This window comes from Tursiops truncatus, chromosome 17 (assembly GCF_011762595.2).
Source record: "Tursiops truncatus isolate mTurTru1 chromosome 17, mTurTru1.mat.Y, whole genome shotgun sequence".
In the NCBI taxonomy this organism is placed as follows: domain Eukaryota; kingdom Metazoa; phylum Chordata; class Mammalia; order Artiodactyla; family Delphinidae; genus Tursiops; species Tursiops truncatus.
The window spans coordinates 56,692,747-56,707,363 of record NC_047050.1 but is presented as its reverse complement, the minus strand read 5'-3'; positions in this window follow the sequence as shown (position 1 = coordinate 56,707,363).

The following is a 14,617-nucleotide window of genomic DNA, read 5'->3' as shown; positions in this document are numbered from 1 at the left end:
AGGACAGAGCTGCAACACTGGCCTGTTCAGTTATATCAATTGGATGAAATTTAATTGAGCGAATGAAAAGTACTGAAGACATCTATCTTTTTTTTAATTATTTGAATATGTACCTTGCTTTTGTTAGGAAGAAAGACCTACACTGATTTCCCAGGTACAGGCAGAGTCATAGAATGTCTGACTAATACAAATAATGTAATCCAACCCACTCACTTTATATTTAGAGAAGCCGAGATATAGAAAGATTTAATAACTTGTTCAAGGTCACATTGCTAGTTGGTGGCAGAACTGTAACCGGAAGCTGGGTTTTCTGTCCTCAGTCAGGGCACTTTCTCTGACCCCCTGCTGCAGGGTGCAGAAGTGAGAAATATTTTTACTAAACAATTGCCACCTTATAGACTTACAGACAGAAGCTATTCACTGGCTTTGATAATAATGGCTTGTATCAATACTTTTCAAAAGATAAGAATCCAACAAAATTAGTTCTTTGAGACTAGTCTCAATCTGTGCCTTTGGGGGGTAAGGAATTCATCATATTCTTGGGCAGAGTGCCTGGTCCTCAGTGGACAGTCAACCAGTGCTTGTAGCTGAGTGTTTGGTATGTGACAGTACAGGCCAGTGGTGATGCCTGGAACGAACACTTAGATCAGAATCCCTCGGGTGATGGTTTAAAACACAGATCCCTGGATTTTGCCCCCTTCTACTGAGTAAAGGTTTCAGTGGCTCTCACCTAGAAATATGGCTTATTAACACAATTTTTAGGTGATCTTTTAGTGTTCTAAAAATCATTGATCTGAGACCTTCTTCCTCATCAGTTCCTAAAGCTTCAGACCAAAGAATTCCAGATGGACATGTAGTAAGAAAACAGTTCAATTTTTGTTTTATTTTTTTATCTAAAAAATTAAGATGGAAAGCAAGTTTTAATTACATTTAATAAATGGGTTGGCACTGCACACTTAGGTCATAGAGTCTCACTTCATGGGTCACAAATGGCAGTCACCCCAAGTGAGGGTGGAAACCCCTCAATGCAGACACTCAACAATGGTGACCTTTATTTGCTTCCCATATATGGCCACAGAATGCATATTAATGCTAGGTGTTGCATCAAATTGTTTAATTTTATAAAATTATATGTATACACATATGTATTTATATAAAATAAAAAGACTTCTACACATGTAATGATTAATTTTATGTATCAATTTGGCTAGGCTATGGTGCCCAGTTGCTTGGTCAAACACCTGTGTAGATGTTGCTGTGAAGGTCATTTTTTAGTTGTGATTAATATTTAAATCAATAGACTTTGAGTAAAGCAGATTGCCCTCCATAATGTGGGTGGGCCTCATCCAATCAGTAGAAGGCCTTAAGAACGACTAAGGTTTTCTAAAGAAGAAGGAATTCTGCCTGAAGACTCCAACCTACAATTCTGCATGAATTTCAGGCCTAGAATTTAGACTCAAGATTGTAACATCAACCCTTACCTGAATATCCAGCCTGCTGCTTGCTCTATGGGCTTTCCAGCCTCCACAATTGTGTGAGCCATTTTCTTAAAATAAATCTCTTTCTCTCTCTCTCTCTCTAAATATATTTTATAGGTTCTGTTTCTCTGGAAAACCTTGATTAACACAACACTAGAAATTTAACATTTTTTATTGAGATGGTGAATGTCCATATCTTGTACTATACAGAGTTTCAACAATAATCTTATTACAAATTTTTTGTTATCAAATGTAAAGATAAGTTGCTAATGTTTTTCTTTGTTTGATTTTTACAAAATCACAAGGATTTCAAATTTATTTCAAGTGGCCCTCACTAAAATGCTACCTGAGAGGTATTTTTGAAAATATCAATATCTTTAATCTGTCCCTTTGGATAACTGTGATATTTTGAAAATAAATAACCTATTTTCAAAAGAAATTCTTGCCATGGAGAGTTTTAAAGATGCACGTTTATTTATTTATTTATTGAAGTATAGTTGATTTATAATGTTGTGCCAGTCTCTGCTGTACGGCAAACTGACTCAGTTATACACATATAGACATTCTTTTTTTATATTCTTAAAGAGGCAAGTGTAGAAACTAGATTGTGTGTGGTGTGTCTTTGTCTCCAAAAATGATTACATGTTTTGTCTACAAAAACTTTTATATCTGCATGTTAAATAACGTTAAAAAGAGAATTTTCTAACCTGCTTGAAACTCTAGAGTTTCAGTGGATTTTTAACCCATTTGTGAAACATAAAAATGTAGCATCTTCCAATTAGTTTGCAAGCAAAAATGAGTGGCATAAGGGAAGATGGAAACTTACCAGCTGAATTTTAATCGAAACCTTTGCATAATTAATACTATAATTAATAAGCATGGCTATATAAGTATAGCCTATGATGCCTTTCTTCCACTGATATGTATCTGTGGAAGGCATCTTTCTGGCAATAAATTAGCTTTATATATCTGGATGCCAAATACCCAGAACTGAAAAACACATAATCGAATTGCAGTATCACCAAAATTTTCAAGTAATGCCAGATACTCAGTCCCTTTGTTTGCACTAAAATATTATTAATAATAATTTAATCATTTTGTTCTATTATTAAAATATAACATAGTAGAGCAATATTTATTTAATTTCTGTTTTTCATTATATTTTATAAAATTATGTAATTTATGTGTATAGTAGTGCGAGGGAATAGTTTATAAATAAATATATGCATGTTGAAGTTGTATGCTCAAAATCTACTTATGTTTGGGGTGAGTGATTAAAGAATTTTGGAGTACAATGCTTGCATTATTGAAGAGTACCTGACTGAAGCATGCCCCACCGTGGCAGGTGGAATGGTCACAGCCTCACAGCTGCAAGCCATGAGTTTTAGGGCAATACTGCCACTACTTCAGGATAGGAAGTAAGGGAACAATCTATGCCCAATGGAAAACCCCAGGGGGGTAAAGCAAGGCCAAGGGCAATTATGCAGAATAGAATCTGTCCAGGAGTCTAATACCCCCCTTCTTGCAGAAATACCCTGGTACTCAGGGAGGAGGAGGGAGAGAGAAGAACTTGGAAGCCTATCAGGGAATACAGGAAATTTAATTTTAAAATTAGAGAAAGTTTTCATTTAATGGGATTAAGGAGAGCATTGGGTGAGTACTGTTTAAAAATGTAAAAACGTGTACAGCCTGGCAGTCTGCCAGCAACCTATAGTAAGTAAACTCCCCTCCCCCTTATCTAGAATGGCTCTTTGTCTTTTTTTTTTTTCCCCCTGAAATATTAAACTGTTTGGCTAGCTGATCCATTTTAGAACATGCTTTCAAATGAAAAAGATACAACATGATAGTGTGACTTTTTTCTTCTTCTTTAGAATATAACTTTAGTTCAAACTACTGAGGTCTGGTTAGGGTTTGGAGTAAAAGATTCCCTTCCTCAGTTAACCAGGGTGTTTACTAAGGAAAAAGAAACTCTGAGGACCCAAACAGATAGGGACGTAGTCAGTTTTGTTTTTTAAATCTCTAACGCTAGAGTAATTACTGCCTGTGAAAAGACTTGATAAAGCGGATGTGTGCAGTGGCATCCTTCAGAGGATCGTGGGGAGGGATACAGCTTTCAAAGAGTATATTGTATTTTGTTGCAAAATTCTCTCCTTCCTCTTGGCAAATATTTGATTATCATGCAGGGAGTGGAGAAAGGGGAGAAAAGGAGATTATGCAGGGCGCTTCAGATAGCAGTTCTCCTTTGGAACCTCTGTGGGTTTAAATAAAAGCAATCAAAGAGATAGAAACAGCTTCTAATGCTTGTCTTTACATTTAGCAGATGGTGTTACTCAAGTCAAAGTTTGCACCTCTTAAGGCTTTTTCCCCTCTGAGTCTGTCCCTTAGGCTCTCTCCTCCAAGAGGTCCGTAGAAGGGGCTGCCCCTGCCTAGATTAGGAAGATGTCTAGGAGCCCTCGTCATGTCCTGGAGAGCGGAGGAGGTTCGTGGAAAAATCAAGTGTAGAATTAGGTCTCTTTCTCTCAGCTCACAGGTAACGATTAACAAGTTCCTTATCTGTACCTTCAAAATATATCCAGAAGCCAAGCACTTTTCAACCTTCCACCATTACACTCCTATCAAGATTAATGCTCGGGCTTCCCTGGTGGCGCAGTGGTTGAGAGTCCGCCTGCCGATGCAGGGAACACGGGTTCGTGCCCCGGTCCGGGAAGATCCCACGTGCCGCGGAGCTGCTGCGCCTGTGAGCCATGGCCGCTGAGCCTGCGCGTCCGGAGCTTGTGCTCCGCAACGGGAGAGGCCACAGCAGTGAGAGGCCCGCGTACCAAGATTAATGCTTATTTTCCCTCAGCACTTTGTGGGTACTACTGCTGTGTCCTTTGCCATCTATGGCTGCTGCCTGGAAGTCCTCTTGAGAGCTAGCGCTTGCACATTTGTGTGTAATCTGTGTCTTCTCTCTGGCCCTTCTGAGATGATTTCCTATCCTTAATGTCCTGTCAGTATGGATTTATTTTTCTGTATCAGAAGGCATTACTGCTCTGAGAACTCACTTTGTTTCACTTTGAAATGCTCAGCAAATATCATTTCAGATATTGCTTCTTTGCCAGTGCCCCCATTTTCTATTCCATGGACTGCTCTTAGTTAAATACTGGAGACTCTCGTTCTCTTATCCAAATCTCTGAGCTGTCCTGATTAAAAAATATCATTTTGTCTTTCTGTGTCATATTCTGGGTGACTTCCTCAAGACTATCTTCTAATGAATGAATTCTCTCTTCAACTAGGAACAGTCCGAGATTTATCCTGTCATGGCATTTTTATTTCAATGACCACAATTTTTATTTTTTAGGCTTAATTGGTCCTTTTTCATAGCTTCTTACTCTTCTTTGATTTTTGGCTGCTTATTAAGTCCTTGAACTTTTTAATGGATATGTTGGCTTCCATCTTCTTCTTTAATGTACTTAAATAAGTCTTCGATATTTCTATAAAATCATTTTCATATTAGAGTACATTTGTGTTCAAGTTATTTATTTATTGGCTATCGTTTGGGGCATTATATTTTCCCGTGCACTTGGAAAATTTTATTTCTATGCTCTTTTTGAGTAGGAGGGATCTTAGTTTTGTTTATTTTTCTCTCGTGGTTTTGCAGTTTCCTTCATTCATTTCTTTGAGTCCCCAAGCCATAGCCAGGTCTGATAAAGGCAGTTGTATGGATTCCTGCCTCAGGGTGTTTTGTGGGTAAAACTGTGTCCCCTAAGAAGATATGTTGGAATCCTAAACCCATGACCTGTAATTGCGATCTTATTTGGAAATAAGGTCTTTGCAGATGTAACCTAGTTAAGATGAGGTCATCTTGGATGAGGGTGGGCCCTCATCGAGGGGCTGATGTTTTCTTAGAGAAAGGAGAGGGACATTTGGACACAGAGACACACTCACAAGAGAAGACAGTTATGTGAAGACTGAGGCAGAGATTGGAGTTATGCTGCCATAAGCCACGGGACATCTGGGGCCACTGGAAGCTGGATGAGGCAAGGATTCTTCCCCAGAGCCTTCAGAGGGAGCACGTGTCTCACCTCCAGAATTGTGAAAGCATCAATTTCTATTGTTTTAAGCCACCCAGTTTGTGGTACTTTGTTACGCAGCCTAGGACCCTGCATTAGTGTTAGGGTGATGTTGGGAATACTGTGGCACCATCACAGGGGCAGAGTTTAGTTGAGTTGGTGGCAGCTTCTACTGGCCTTCTTGGACTCACATCTATGGAAGTGCACTTGCTCCAGAGATTGACCCGACCTGTTTTTACTTTTGTGCCTCTTCCGCAGTAAAGAGGTTGAGAGAGGCCACTCTAGTCCCTGACTTCAAGCAGTTAGCCTGGCTTGTGACCCCATTTCCCTTTTACCCTGAAGGAGACACACCCCTACCTATTGCTGACATATTTGAGCCCAGAATCCACCAGTCTTAAGTTGTCAGTCCCGCCTAGGATGGCATTTTGCGCTTCTGTCCCGTCTGTAGTCCACAAATATACAAATGTATTTATCTTGTTTTTGAACCAGCTATGCCTTCTTGGTTTCTCTTTATTATATTTTATCAGTCATTTTGTACGTTTAGAGCCCAGGGCATGGAGAATGGACTTACTGTGGCATCTTGACCAGAAATCTAGTCTTTAACGCACAGGTTTTGTTCCTTTGTAAACTGTACGTAGTTGCTTTTTGTCTACTTGACAAAAATAACATTAGTGTAGTTCCATGTTATTATAAACTCTTTATGAACATAATGTTTAACGCTTGTGTAATATTCCACCAAATGGAAGTGGGCAGTTCTTTAAGGAGATACTTTGTGGTGATAAAATATCTCAGCCCAACAGCTTAAAGAATCATTGTAAGCATATTAAAGGCTGAGGTGTAGGAATGCCACATGGCCCCCCTTTGGTGTTTTGAGTCAGAGTGGAAGCAGTAAAGTTGAGTAACTAACTTAAGAGAAGTGTTTCTACTGTGTTGTAAATTCCCTGAGCAAGGAACATTTGTTTAAGACAGGCTTCGCAATCCACTAATCAGTGTAAATGGTTTCCATGGAATTTCATTGGTTTCTGAATATAGCCTCAGGTTATGTGCTGCGAAGATAGTTTTGAAATTTTAAATGATGGTAACTTGAAATCACAAACATTTTCCACTGGAGGTGGGAAATAGGCCACAAACTGCCTTCTCCCGCAATAGCTAGGATTCGGGTCTTGATACCCAGAACTTTCTCCTGAGATTCTAACAGAGCACCCTTTTGGGATTCCCTTGCCCCGTCCTTCTTGAAAGGGGCACTGAAAGCACTTGTTTGTGTCTGGGAGAGCAATGGGAGTTTCCACCCCTCTCACAATAACATCTGCCTTAGAAATGTGTAGGGCTCCCCAGCATTCTGAACCCTCTTCAGAAAAAGAAAAAGAGAACGAAGAGATAATTCAGGAAATGTTGCACCAGTAGGGGGTTTCCTTGAGAGTTGTACTGTTACCCGTTGGCTGAGAAAAACAATTTCAGTATCTGAAGTCACAGCTGTACTTAGACCAGTTCTTATTTGATTCTCCAGTCTCTTCTACAACATTCCCAAGAAGTGGTCATTAAACGTTTGCGTGAATATCTTCAGTTATAGGGACACATTACTTATAGGGGCAGCATATTCCATTGTCGGACAACCACAGTTTGTTAGAAAATTCTCTCTATTGAGCAAAGGGCTGCCTTTCCCATTTGTTTCTGTCTGGAGCCACAGACAAGTCTAGACTTTTCTTCCGTTTAGCAGCCTTTAGGTTATCTAAAGACAATTGCAGTGGCCTCCTTGGATCTTCTTTTCTCCAGTTAGTACATCTCCGTTCCTTCAAACAGTTCTCCTATTTCTTTAATTTCAACCGAAGAGATGATCCAGGTTGGGTCTGGAATGGAGGCCAGAGATGGTGTCTTAGAACACAGTGGGAAGTCAGCCTTGGCAGAGTCAGGCAAGGGCCAGTAAGTAACAAAATAGAGTCCAAAACCAGAGACCGTTAATTAGGAGGGAGCTAGTGTCAGGGAGTTACTACAGAAGCAGGGTGAATTCTCTCTGAAGAAGAATTTAGCAGAAGATTGGAGTCTACTACTTAGGGGGATGGAAAATAGCAAGGGGTGAGTTTCAGATAAAAGAACTGGTTAGGGCACAGGCTGAGAGTCAGCGTCCAAGAGACCCCATAGAATCAGGGTAGATGAGAGTTTTCTGGAGGCCAGACAACATATCACATCCAAGAGAACAACTCTACCTTGTGTTACTTGCCTGGACTGCTTCTTAATGGGAAACACATGTGGCCTTTGATATAATGTGAAATGACTTTGTGGCTCTTCACCATCCTCTTCTCTCTCCAAAGGACAGCCTTGAGTCTAAGTCACTTTGATTCACATCTAGCGAACAGCTTGCAAAAGAGAACATTTTGCCTTCTGACAACAGCTGCTACGAATCCTGGAGCATAGATTTGTGGTTTATTGAAGCACAGCTATAGATCGTTTTTACTGGCAGATTCATATCTCCCAGCTCCTTCCACCCTTACCTACATCATAAACGAAGGTCCTAGAGAGATGTAGTCTGAAAAAATCTAAAGCTATTACCTTCAATTTGAAATAGAATTTTCTCCTGGTTGAAACCTCATTTTTTGCAATTCAGCTCAGTTTCCTTCAAATTGAGGCCTATGGATTTAGGCTACAATTGGAACTTCTCTCAATATCTGTTTTTCGGGTTGAGTTTGCTCAGATCATGAGCTAAAGAATGCGAATTTGCGATTTTGCTGTGGTGAGCCTGCCCCTCTGCTGAGCAGTCAGGTAGCTCTGGCCTAAAACTCTGACCTGCAGCCAATGGACTGGTCTTGGGTGAGTTCCCTGATCTCTTTGAGTCTCAGTTTGCTCATCTGTGTAACAGGGATAATCATGACCTATGGGATTTACATGAGCTGATGGATGTAATGTGCTTATACAATACCTGGCACAGAATACATGCTTTATACATGTAGATTTAAAATTCTAACCAAGTCACAATAGCTTGCATGTAACAACAAATAATTGTTACGTAATAAGTAGATGAATATCCTTATCGGCCAGCGCCCATGATGAAAGCTGCACATCTATTTACCAAAATTGTCTTCTATAATATTGTGAAAATGGTTTATCCAGATTGCAAGACCAGTCAATATATATATGAATTGATCTCTTTCATTTATTTACATTTAATAGTAGCATCACTAACTGAGAGAATTATAACGGGAACTATGCTAAATGCATATAAATATTATCTTTAATTCTCACAGCATACCTGTGAGGTTGGTATTATTATCCTTTCTGAAGAATAAGAAAGTAACCTCAGTGAAGTTAAATAACTTTCCCCAAAAATACACAGCCAGAAAGTGGCTGAGTTCACATTTGAATCTGGGTCTAACTTCAAAATTTCCTTTAAACACAATTGAGAGGAGCTGTGGGAAAGATTTGAGGTTTGTGTTTAGGTTGCTTATTTCTTTTATTTTTTAAAAATTAATTAATTAATTAATTTATGGCTGCACTGAGTCTTCATTGCTGCGTGTGGACTTTCTCTAGTTGCGGTGAGCAGGGGCTACTCTCCGTTGCGGTGCACAGGCTTCTCATTGCAGTGACTTCTCCTGTTGCGGAGCATGGGCTCTAGGCGTGCAGGCTTCAGTAGTTGTGGTGCACTGGCTTAGTTGCTCTGCAGCTAAGATGTGGGATCTTCCCGGACCAGGGCTCGAACCCTTGTCCCCTGCATTGGCAGGCGGATTCTTAACCACTGTGCCACCAGGGAAGTCCCTAGCTTGCTTATTTCTAAAAGAGTGTCCTTGGAGAGCAGAGACTCCTGGGGCCATGGGACAAGAAATGTTAGATTCCAAGTTTAAGTAACAGTGAGGGCCAGGAGAAGAGGGACATGACTCGGGGGGTGGACATGGGTCAAAGTCAGTGCAGAATGGCCTCAAGGCAGGTGGGAGAGAACTAGTGAGTGTTCAGGATACCTCTCTACTCCAGCGTGAAGGGAGAACCGTCAGCCAGGTGTCTACAGGAGCTGCCGTAGGACCTGAGCCACCAGCATGCAGACTACACTAAGGTAGAGCCTTTGTTTTGTTCACGCTATGAACTATGCATGGTCTAGAGAGGGCACCCAGTAAACATTTGTATGTACAAATAGATGATTGATTAAAAACATTTGCTCTAATGCTTTGATTCTGAAATGGGGGAAGTAACTGGTCCAGGACAAAGGACTCCAGGTGCTGCTGGCCCTCAGTGGTAGGCACCCTGCTTCATACTGTTGAGGAAGATAAAGAAGTAAGGAGTGGTACCCATGCTGGCTTCAAGCAGAAACCTAGTGTGGGGCTTCCCTGGTGGCGCAGTGGTTGAGAGTCCGCCTGCCGATGCAGGGGACACGGGTTCGTGCCCCGGTCTGGGAAGATCCCACATGCCGCGGAGCGGCCTGGCCCGTGAGCCATGGCCGCTGAGCCTGCGCGTCCGGAGCCTGTGCTCCACAACGGGAGAGGCCACAACAGTGAGAGGCCCACTACAACAAAAAAACACAAAAAAACCCAAAAACAAACAAACAAACAAACAAAACAACAAAAAAAGAAACCTAGTGTGGGTATGATGTTTACCATCTCCTTGTTAAGCTGCAGTTTTTAAGACAGGCCCTTAAAAGGTTGTTTATTTCCTGTCAGATCCTTGACCTCCACAGTAGGAAAACCAAAACCAAAAATCAATCCCTTAATGCAGTGTATAAATTTAAGTCTCTAAATGGGAGCAGAGTGTTCTTTACCGAAGTTGGAAATGATTCAGTCGAATTGGTGAAAAGAGGACACAAAACAAGCTCAACATATTAAAACATGTTTCTTCACTGGGGGTTTCTGCACTTGTCCAAACTGTAGTTTAGAAACTCAGATAATGTCTAATTGCATTAAGAGGAGTCAAATTCCATGTTAATTCCTCTAGGCTACTCAACATTGGCCACCATCTCTTAAACAGCATTTGTTTTTCGTGTCTCCTTGGCCTGTCAATGTTTCTTATGTTTGCCTCAGCTTGGTGGGTTTGGAGTGGAGTGTGTAGGGAAGGGGAGATGAAGGGATAGAAAAGGTTGGTTTTGATTGGAAGAGCTTGTTGGGCAGTGTTATGTCACCTTTGACCCTTTCACTTTCAACCTGGGATCTGTCTTTAATATCAAATGGCTATTTCAAGAGTAGCACCTTAATACTTTAACATAAATGTGTCTTATAAGTAGAAGGATTTTTTAAAAATCTCTTTTATTGTGTTCCTTAATAAAAAAAAAACCTTTTCCTTATTTTTTCCTGCTTAGCACACAATCGATGCAGCAGGCAATGTAAAACTTTTTTTTTATGTTGTCCCAGGACATCATAAGGCAGGGCAGCTTGTCCCTGGTGTATATTTAACTAGCATATTAATGAAGGGAAAAGCCCCAGTATTATTCTGGTTAATGCAGTTCTTTAAAGCTTCACAGCACAAAACAACATGTTTCACGTTACTGTTTACCCCCTTGAAGGAAACGGTGGTTTTAAGGGGACATCTTGAGACCTATCTGATTGGGTGCCACCATGGCTGCTCACATATCTCCTAGAAATCTGATACGCTTTACACGCATCCACATATTTCCATGGTGAGAATTTCCACGTGCAGTGCCACCAAGCCCTGCTCTCGTCACAGAATGAGATGATTTACCGGAAGGCTCTGTTAATTACTGAAACAAATAATTTACCACCTTTTTTGGATAGGCATTGTAATATGTAATCGTGGATATTAGAAACCTTTTGTCATCTACAGTTTTAGATGTTTCTTTTTTCTTAAGAATGGGAAAGGGGCCTAAATGTTCTTGTCTTGTATGACATCTGAGTCCCTGTGCCCAATTCACTAGCTGGAGTAGGTGGATTGATTATTTGTTTGGGGGCTGGAACAGAGCAGTGTTTGCTGTCAGGGGCCCACTGACCTACGCCCTCTGTGGCATTCACCTGTACAGTAAGTCCCCTACATATGAACAAGTTCTGTCCTGAGAATGCATTCATAAGTCCAATTTGTTTGTAAGTCCAACAAAGTTAGCCTAGGTACCCAACTAACACAATCGGCTATATAGTACTGTTCTGTAATAGGTTTATAATACATTTCATGCAAATAATACATAAAAAACAAACACAAAAATAAAGAATACATTTTTAATCTTACAGTACAGTACCTTGAAAAGTACAGTACAACAGCTGACGCTTCTTAGCAGTACCAGCTACATCACCGCTGCTTATACGCTTGCTTCTGGACATCCTGGGCTTGAAATAAAGATACTGTATTACTGCACTCTATACAGTATGGTACAGTAAAGTACACAAAAGCACAACCACTAGTAGAGGATGCACACACATGACATTGTATGGCAGATGCGTGAACTGATGTGATTGGACATGTGAAAGCACCTTTGCATCTTTGAAAATTCACAACCTGAAGGTTCATATGTAGGGGACTTACTGTAAAGGCAAAAGCTCTGTGTTTTATAAAATGTCCTCTTTCTGTACTCATGAAGATCCTCTAAACATTAGGATGATTCTTTAACACGGTATATATCCTGATCAAATGAGGTCATCAAAAGGACCCAAATGCCCAGCTATGTATAAACAATGAAATGTGAAAGCACCTTCACACCTTTGAAATTCACAACTTGAAGGTTCGTTATGTCTGGGACTTACTGTATACCGGGAGGCTGCTTACTGGGACATCTGTGACTCTTTGCTTGGGGACTTTTTCTCTGGCTGGGATCTGTGGCGTAAGTTGGAAGTTCTAGGGAGTTGATTCCCCAGAAGCAGCTTCAGCCAATGAAGGATGAGGAATCGGTGGATAAAAGTCACAGCTTTCTTGCTCCTCAGCTAGGATAACTCTGAGGGAGAACCCTCACTGTCTCCCAGTGTCCCCCATGGGAATCAAGCTCCAGGTGCTTCCTCCCTGTATACAAAGTACCCGTTATGCTTCTTTCCCATCCCCGCCACAGTTCCCAGCTCATGACTGGTGCCTTCAGCGTTTTCACCTCCCAACCACTCTACTGGCACTTGAATCCCAAAATCTGTTTCTGAAGAAATCCAGAAATCCTCAGGAAAGGTTTCTGAAGTAATTTTGGGATTCAAACAGAAGACATCTGAGTTATATTGAACCAGCCAGCCCCAGACTGTCATGAAGAAACTCTAGGCCTCTTTGCTTTAAAAAAAAAAAAAAGACTTTATTTTTTAGATCATTTTTAGGGTCACAGCCAAATTGCACTGAAAGTATAGAGAATCTCCCCCACCATAAATAGCCTGCATGAGAGCGGTGCCTTTGTGACCATCAGTGAACCTACGCTGGTGTGTCACCATGACCCAATGTCCAAAGTTTACCTTCGGGTTCACTCTTGGTGTTGTCCATTCTGTGGATCTGGACAAACGCGTGACGACATGCATCCACCATGCTCTTGCTTCTCCTTAAGGATTGAATCCATGTTTTTTTCAAACCCTAAATTCATATTGAAATTTTACTCCTTTAGCTTTCCGTCCTGAGCTGCTGCCGCATGGGAGTGTCTGCATTTCATCTGCGTGTCAGTGGGGAGAAAGCCATCCCTCAGCAGGTCATTGGGGGTGGCTGTGCATACCTAAACGTGGAGGGATCACCATATGCCTTGGGATCTTTAGTTGAAACAGGCTATGTAAATATTATCTATTATTATTGCTAATAATGACCCACAGCTGTAATGGTGATAAAGCGTGTGTGCAACGAGTCCCAGATGCAAGCCTCCTGAGCCCTTGTCCTCGACGGCGACGTGAACTGCAGTGAACTTATCTTGTCAGACCCTATCCCCACGCAGGGAACGAAATCCCTGTTGCTCAGAAATGGTGGCCTGTTGTGCTTTACTGCAACTCAAGCCTCATTTGCACTTCTGAGCAGTTTCCCCCACTCTTTTCTTTTTTTTTAAATGTAGAATGGAATAATCAGCTATAGTTCTTGGTGGGAGGTCCCTTGTGCTCTGCCCTAGATTTTCAATCTGGCTGTCAGGCCAAGCCAGATTGTAGATGGGGGAGGATTATTTTTTTGTTTGTTTGTTTGATTGATCGGTTTGGATTTTTGGGGTTTTTAAGGGGGGGGGTTGGCAATTTTCTTTCTTTTCTTTTTCTTTTTTTTTCTCCTTTCCTTCTCCCCCTTTCCTTTTCATCCTTTCTCAATCACAGTGCTTGTAGCTGCACAGCTTCAAAAACTGTACATCCTCCCTGCTGGGCTGCAAGCAGTGAATTACCTCCCTGGGTTGAAGGAGAAAGTGACAGCCTGGGACCCAGGAGCCCAAGGTAGCTGTGTGGCTGAAAGCTCCCAGCTTAATATCTCAGCAAGTTTTAGATTCCCAGTCTGTCTTCTGTCCACGGGTATTGGAAGCATTGTGGACTTCTCTCTTATTTCCTCTTAAAAGTCCTCTTTTAAGAGGAAAGTCCTCTATTTCCTCTTAAAAGTCCCTATATATTTTCTTGAAAGCAATTTTGATCTGGTAATATTGTGTTTGTTGGTTGGTTTGCCTTATCAAACATCTGCCTGCCTTATTGACTGTAGGGACCACCTCTCCGTGTCCAGCACACTGCCTGACACTTAGGGAGGGCTCAGCAAATCCTTGTGTTGAAAGAGCAAATGGATGAAAAGCAAAAAGGAATCCCAGCTGTCACATGGCCCAGTGTTCTCCTCCTGCAGATGAGAAAAACAAAAGTTCATTGAGGAAAATGACTTCTGAGGAGTTTCAGAGCGAAGGTGCAAACCAGGAGGAAAACGCTTTAAACTTCTAACACGCCGCGGAAACAGAAAGCGTATTCTTCTCCTGGTGAACTGGGCGAGGCATCAGTGTGCTGATGGGAGAGCAGAGTTTGGGGACCCAGACGCGCACCCCATCTGGAAGGGCGTCTTCCACACGTCGGGCCCTGCAGCTGTTTTTCCAATTCTACCAGGCTGCAACAGCCAGAGTCATGGGATTCTAATAGGCTCATTTCCAGAGCGGGAGGGAGGCGCCTTCAGTTGGTTTTCCAGTCCAATTTCCCATTGTCCTTGCTTCCTAGCCAGCTGCACGTCCTATTAGCCATCTTTCAAACAATAGCATCTTCAGTGGCTGCTGAC